This window comes from Gavialis gangeticus, unplaced genomic scaffold, assembly GCF_001723915.1.
Source record: "Gavialis gangeticus isolate Ggan-Ray unplaced genomic scaffold, GavGan_comp1, whole genome shotgun sequence".
NCBI lineage: Eukaryota > Metazoa > Chordata > Crocodylia > Gavialidae > Gavialis > Gavialis gangeticus.
Window position 1 is genome coordinate 51,901,862 of NW_017729024.1, and position 7,593 is coordinate 51,909,454.

A 7,593-nucleotide genomic window follows, 5' to 3' on the forward strand; every position below is an offset into this window, starting at 1 on the left:
TTTTCAAAGTGTTCTTTTATAGGGATTGGCATCCTTTGTGTTAGTGCTTTGGGGGTTTTCTATACTTCTTCTGTTTTTGCAGTTGTTTTTCTTTTAACTTCAACTTATCTTAACCTTCGAGTGTTCTTGTTGCCTGTCTGGCAGAATTTCTTTTTCTGTTATCTCCTTTGTGCCCTCAAGCTTCAAAGGGATTCTTCAGCCGTTTGTTAGATAATTACTGGCTGGAAACTTACAACTGGTGCCTTGTTGCTTACATAAACAGTTAAATCTTCTTCTCCTGTCTCTATGCCATTCTCTCACCATTCACCCTTTTACACACACTCATACATAAAGGCTATGCAGAGTTTATTCACTTATGTCAAGCAGAAGGATACAAAATGGAGTTTTCAAGTTGCTTGCGAGACAAGAATAACATGGTTATATTTCAGTATTATTACACTCTGTTAACATCAGCTACATTCATTCAGTTCATGCTACAAGGGCAACAAAAAATGTTTAGGGGCCTGGGGCACATGACTTCTGAGGAGAGGCTGAGGGAAGTGGGCTTATTTAGCCTGCAAAAGAGAAGACTGAGGGGTTGAAGGTGGTTACAAAGAGGATGGAGCTAGATTATTCATAGTGGTGGCAGATAATAGAACAAGGAACAATGGTCTCAAGTTGCAGCAAGGGAAGTTTAGGTTAGATATTAGGAAGAACTTTCTTACTAGGAAGGTAGTAAAACACTGTGACAAACTACAAAGGACACTGACTGCGCAATTGTTACTGTGCAATCTTTTAGTACTTGCATAGTCAAGTACTAAATGACTGTGCAGTAACCAACATTGGTGCACAGCAGCCTCCTGGCACAGCTTTGTGGTGATACTGACTGTGCCATAGTTCATTACTACTGAGCAGTAGCATCACGTCATGGTTCATACCCCACAACGGTACTGTGGAGTAGTAACAAGATACAGTTCAGCAAGCATCTCATGTAGATGCAGCCAGAGAAGTTGTGGAATCTCTATCCTTAAAGGTTTTTTAAGACCAGGCTAGACATAACTTCGCTGGGATGATATAGTTAGGGATTGTCCTGTATTGAGCAGGTGGTTGAACAAGATGACCTCCTGACATCCTTTCCAACCCTAATTTTTTATGATTCTATGATTAGTCAATCCATTCCATGTTTCTTGGAGTATCACTCAAAGTAACTTACCGACGTTCAGTGGAGTTTCATGTAGTTTGCTGGTCATAATGCTTAAAGGCACCCTTTGCTGAACAATTTTGATTGAATCCCTTGCTAAATCCTCATGCACATGCAAACCTGCATTTATGAACAGAAAATAAGTATGCGAAGCTGGGCTTGGAGGGAGAGGAGACTCTGCTACTATGGTAAGAGCTGTCTATTCATTTCAGTCTGTATTAAACCTGATTAACCCATAGCTGCTATGTACACTTTGTTGTCATTTGAACTGATACAAGTGATTAGCCTTTGTGAAGACACCCTTGCTACTCATTGGCATTGTGGTACCATTTATAGACCTCATCTGACTAGACGTTCTGATTGTACTGGGCATTTAGCAAATATAACAAGAGAAAACTCCTGTCAAAAAGTCTACAGTCTGAATGAACAGAGGGGAGATGAGAGAGAGAGAGAGCTATTATCCAACTTTACAGGTTAAGAATTCACAAGACTGACACATTCAGAGCCACTATGTAAACTCCAGTAATGCTGTCTTTTCCTCATTTAGCCAATAATACACCAAAAGTCACAAATAACTTCTTTTTTTATTTATAAAAAGGGGGGGGGGGGAATTTGTGCTATGGGAAAAGCACATTGTTTGCATTTGACTCCAAAAGTAATCTGTTCAACAATAAAAATCTGATGGAGCAAATTAGAAACTGGTAATTAATGTAATGAGTTTTTCTTCCTGGTGTCGCAAGCTTCAATGATTATCTTCTTTAAAAAAATTAAAAATAAACGCTTAAATGGAACAGAGATTATCTTTTGATGGAGCTCTAGGTTAAACCTCTCATTTAAGCCCTCTGGGGGAAATTCATATTAAACTGGGCAGTTTTCAATGAAGTTAAATTAGTTCAGCTTGAAAGAAACCCCAGAAAAGGCATATATACCTCCTAAAATGGGAACCATGTCAAGAGATTTCCCCCCTCACATCCTGCATTATTTTCTCTGGAAAAAGCTTCCAGAATAAAATATTAATTGGTTTGATATTTCCCACATGCAATTATAATTTTAAATGAGTCACCACATCTCTAGTGAACTACTCATGACATTTGCATAAAATGTCAGTCAAGCTGACAGCAAATTTAACCTTGTATTATCTTTGCAATAGACCATGATAAAAAAACTAAGATGTTATTAGCTTTTACAAATATAGAAATGTGTCATTCACTTTTTGATGGAACACATGAAAATCTGAGTCCTGTCGCATTAGGATTGTCATCCTTATTCCTAAAACAATGATTGTATGAAACAGCTTAAATTAATTCTATTCTATTCTTAAGGGTCTTTTATTACTAAAAACATTCAACAACATCTCATTTAATTTTTATTAAACTATTTCATTTGGTTTTCACAGAATTCCAAAATTATTTTGACGCCATAAATAACCCTGTTTATGGGAAACCCTCCCAGAAAAGAAAAAGGAAAAGAAAAATAAGAAGACAGACCATTGTGAAACTGCTTCCCAACAGTTGCTAAAACTGCATTTATGAGTTCAATTTTTTTTCTTCTACTACTGTATCACTCATCCTCATTAACAATGGCTTTGTTTTCAGGCTAAGGGCTTAATTTTTTATTATTTTGATGGTGCTATTAAATTATTATTATTTGTTTTTAAAAGCAATCCACAAAATAAAACCAAGCCGTGCTGTAAAATAGATCCTGTAAGAAATGTCATTTGAGTTGCCTTTTTTGCAAAGAAGTATTAAATGAAAAGCTATGGAAATATTATTCCAAGTTCCTTCTCCCATTTTTCAAATAACTAGAAACTTCCAAGTTTAGTATGTTTGATTTCCCCTCTCCCTTCTTCACCTGCAGGAAAGTGATTGAAAAAGGAACAGGAAAAGACTCTCAGAAGAGTCTAAAACTATTTTTTTCAATTCTTAAAATCATTGTAAAAAACCCCAGGTGAACTGTTTATATTGTCTATAAATTTGTCAAGCAAAAAGATTTCAGCTGGTTCTACTGACTTTTTGTAGTTGCAGAAAAAATATTTAATTAGCGAAGCAGGAATTCTCAGTTCTCACAGCTGGGAGACAAAAGTATATAGCTTTCCATAAAATTCAGTCCAGACAACTTCCAGTGATATTAGTCACGATCCCAATTACATTGAAGTCACTGAAATTACCACAATTATAAGTCATTATTAAACACCTCCAGAAGGACTGATGAACTCAGGGAAAATCTTTTTATAAAAGCATTCTTCCTTACTTTGATATGAAATTCAGGAATTATTAGCTCCATATTTTATCATAAGAGTCAAACTAATTGGTGCTTGAACTTCAAGCTCCGCCCTTTCTGTTATTTGTTTGACCCAGTAATTAAAATGGACCTATTATCAATGTTTTCTGATTTTAAATCCATTATGTGAAGGTTTGTAAAACACCTTCTCGATACCAATGCAATGGGATAAAATGTTTCAAATGGTAACTTAGTCAAAGTACCATGAAGTTTGTTGGTGCATAATATAACACAGGCCAAACATTTCTATTTACACCAGGGCTGTCCAACAGGTGGCCTATGAGCCACATGAGACCCCTGAGGAGTTAATTTGCAGCTCCCAGGCTTCTGGTCTGTGCACCACGTCCCTCCTGCTCCAGCTTCTGTGGCTACTGCTAGAGTCTCTCCCCCTCCCTCCTTCAGCTTGCATTTCTTGCCCATGCCCATGAGGATGGGGATAGGTGGCATGCAGGAATGAAGCAGCCCATGGCTAGGGGCTTGGGGGCATTTGATGACCCCATGCAGTGCAGGACAACCAGCACAGTTAAGTGGCAGGGTTGGGGGGAGTAGGTGTGGGGGTAGCATACAGAATGGCATGCAACCCACAGGGCATGTGGCTGAAGCACTTGGACTGCCCTTAATTATACAATAAAAAGCGTTACAACTGAAATTAAGCCCTACAGCAAATACAACAACATAGCAATTGGGGATTGACAAAGTAACTTCAACATCCAGGGGCAGATTATAAGCAAGTGCAGTGGTTTGGTGTATGTGATCTGGCCTAGTGCTTAAGCTACTGAGGGAAAGCAGGGCTTGGGGCTGGATCAAAAGACAGGAGCCACATACCAAAGCCAGACGGAGATCCAGAAGGAGAGTTCACAGATTCATAGAAAGTTAGAGTTGGAAGGGAACTCAGGAAGTCAACTAGTCCAACCCCTGCTCAGAGAAGGACCATCACTAACTAAATTATCCCAACCAAAGCTTTGTCTAGCCGGGTTTTGAAAATCTCCAAGGATGGAGCTTCCACCACCTCTCTGGGTGACCTGTTCCAGTGTTTTACTACCCTCCTAGTGAGAAAATTCTTCCTAATATCTAACATAAACCTTCCTTGCTGCAACTTGAGACAGTTGCTCTTGTTTGGTCATTTGCCACCACTGAGAATCATCTAGTTCCATCCTCTTTTAACTCCCCCCACCCCTCCACCCAGTAGTTGAAGGCTACTATTAAGTCTTCACTCAGTCTCCTCTTCTCTCAACTAAATAAGCCATTCCCTCAGTCTTTCCTCATAAGTCATGTCCTCCAGCCCCCTCATTTTTGCCACCCCTGCTGGACTCTCTCCAGTTTGTCTACTTCCTGTAGTGAGTGGCCCAAAACTGAACACAGTACTCCAAATGTAGCCTCACCAGTGCTGAATGGGGGAGGGGAGAGAATCATTTCCCTTGACCTACTGACAACACACCTACCAATGCAGTCCAGCATGCTGTTAGCATTCTTGGCAACAAGGGCACACTGCTGACTCATGTTCAGCTGATTGTCCACTCTAACCCCCAGATCTTTTTCTGCAGAGCTGTTATTCAGCCAGTCAGCCCACAGCCTGTAGTGGTGCATGGGATTGTTCCATCCTAAGTGCAAGACTTTTCACTTGTCCTTGTTGAACCTCATACACCTCCTGAGATTCCTTTTGGCCTCCAATTTCTCTAGGTCACTCTGAATCCTAGCCCTACCCTCCAACATATCTACTGCTCCCCCAGCTTGGTGTCATCTGCAAACTTGCTGAGGGTGCACTTTATGACATCTTCCAGGTCAATGATGAAGACATTGAACAAAAGCATCCCCAGGACCAACCCCTGGGGCACTCCACTTGATACCAGCTGCCAACTAGACATTGCGCCATTGATTACTACTCTCTAAGCCCGCTGCTCCACCCAGTTTTCTATCCACGTTACAGTCCATTCACCCAACCCATACTTCCTTAGCTTGCCTGGGAGAATGTTGTGGGAGACCATATCAAAAGCCTTGCTAAAATCAAGGTACACCACATCCATCCGTCTCCCTGCATACACAGAGCCAGTCATCTCATCAAAGAAGGCAGTTAGGTTGGTCAGGTATGACTTGCTCCTGGTGAATCCATTTGACTGTTCCTAATCACCTTTTCTCCTCCAAGCGCATAGAAATGGATTCCTTGAGGATCTGCTCCAAGATTTTTCCAGGCACTGAGGTGAGGCTGACCGCTCTGTAGTTCCCTTGATCCTCCTTTTTCCCTGTCTTAAATATGGGCCATATGCTTGCCCTTTTCCAGTCACCCAGGACCTCTCTTGATTGTCATGAGTTTTCAAAAATGATGGCCAATGGCTCTGTAATCACATAAGCCACACCCTCAGTGCCCTCAACTGCATCCTATCTGGCCCCATGAACTTGTACATGTCCAGCTCTTCTAAGTAGGCTGCTCACCTCCTCCCCAAACTGTGCTGCCTGGTGCACTAATGTGGGAGCTGACCTTGCCTGTGAAGACTGAGGCAAAAAAAAAGCATTGAGCATTTCAGTCTTTTCTGCATCCTGTGTCACAAGGTTGCCTCTCCCATTCGGTAAGGGACCCATACTTTCCCTGTTCCTCCTCTTGCTACCAACATACTTGTAGAAACCCTTCTTGTTACCTTTCACAGTCCTCTCTAGCTGCAACTTCAACTGTGCTTTGGCCTTCCAGACTTCATCCCTGCATGCCTAAGCAATACTCCTATATTCTTCCACAGTTATTTGCCCAAGTTTCCACTTCCTATAAGCTTCCTTTTTGTGATTTAGTTTACTGAAGAGTTCCCTGCTCAGCCACATTGATCTTCTGCCATACTTTCTATCTTCATGAGCATCGGGATGGTTTGTTCCTGCATTCACAGTAAGGCTTCTTTAAAGTACAGCCAGCTCTTCTGGACCCTTCAGTTTGGCTTTCCAGGGAATCCTGCCCATGAGTTCCCCAAGTGAGTCAAAGCCATCTTTTCTGAAGTCCAGGGTCCTTACTCTGTTGCTCTCCATCCTTCCTGTTCTCTGGATCCTGAACTCAATCATCAGATGGTCACTGCTGCCCAAGCTGCCATCCACTACTGCATTCCTCACCAATTCTTCCCTGTTTGTGAGCATCAGATCAACAACATGCAGCATTTAAACTTTATTAAACAAAGTAGTTCATTGAAAAGACAAATAGGCACTTTTATTAAGAATAAAGGAAGGTAACTTTATTAGTCTGAACACCATAGCAGCCTATTTGGAATTGCATTTGATTAAGCTATGTTGCTGTGAATAATACAGCCCATGCATAGGTATGGATTTCATAGATTTCATAGATTTCTAGGGTCAGAAGGCACCTATTAGATCATCAAATCTGACCCCCTGCTCTGGACAAGAATGAGCTCTGAAGTCAAGTGATCCCAGCCAGGTGCTTGTCTAATCTCCTCTTAAACATCTCCAAGGTAAGAGAAAGTACCACCTTCCTTGGAAGTCCATTCCATATTTTGGCAACCCTCACCATAAAGAATTTTTTCCTGATGTCCAATCTAAATCTACTCTCCTTCAGTTTTTGGCTGTTGTTTCTAGTAACCCCAAGGGGCACTTTGGTAATAGGCTTCATACATTTTTCACTGAATACTGCCAACATATATAAACACATATACATAAAGATTTGATAGAAGATTTCCAGAAATAAAATTTCATTTTTGCTATTCTTTCAGAAGTGGTCTTCTAAAGGGAAGGATGTGTGGTTCTGGCTCATGGATCATGTAGTGAACCCACCCAAGATTTTTCTGGACACCAAGTCTTCTCCATTCCTCTTCAGTCATCAGATGCAGTTTTTGGTACTTGTTTTGAAAGTTTTCTGGGCAATATAACATGTCAGTACTCATACTGCTTGTTGAAGTACTTGTCCAAGTAGTAGATCTGCTTCTGAGCCATGGCAAAGGTGGTGGCCTGTGCAGACGTGGCTCCAGCTCCCCTCACATGCGGTACTCACCGACTAACTGAGCATCAGGTCAAGAAAAGTGCTCCAGCACTTGCACCAGGAAGTTGTCCCTAATACTCTCCAAAAACTTCCAGGATTGCCTGTGCACTGCTATATTGCCCTCCCAGCATATGTCCGGATGACTAAAGCTGCCTATGAGAACCAGGGC

At 41.2% G+C, this 7,593-nt stretch overlaps 1 pseudogene; it reads right to left on the bottom strand.

Moving 5' to 3' along the window:
- Positions 1-7,137: 7,137 nt before the first annotated feature.
- LOC109298207 lies at positions 7,138-7,378 on the bottom strand (annotated as a pseudogene).
- Positions 7,379-7,593: the final 215 nt, after the last annotated feature.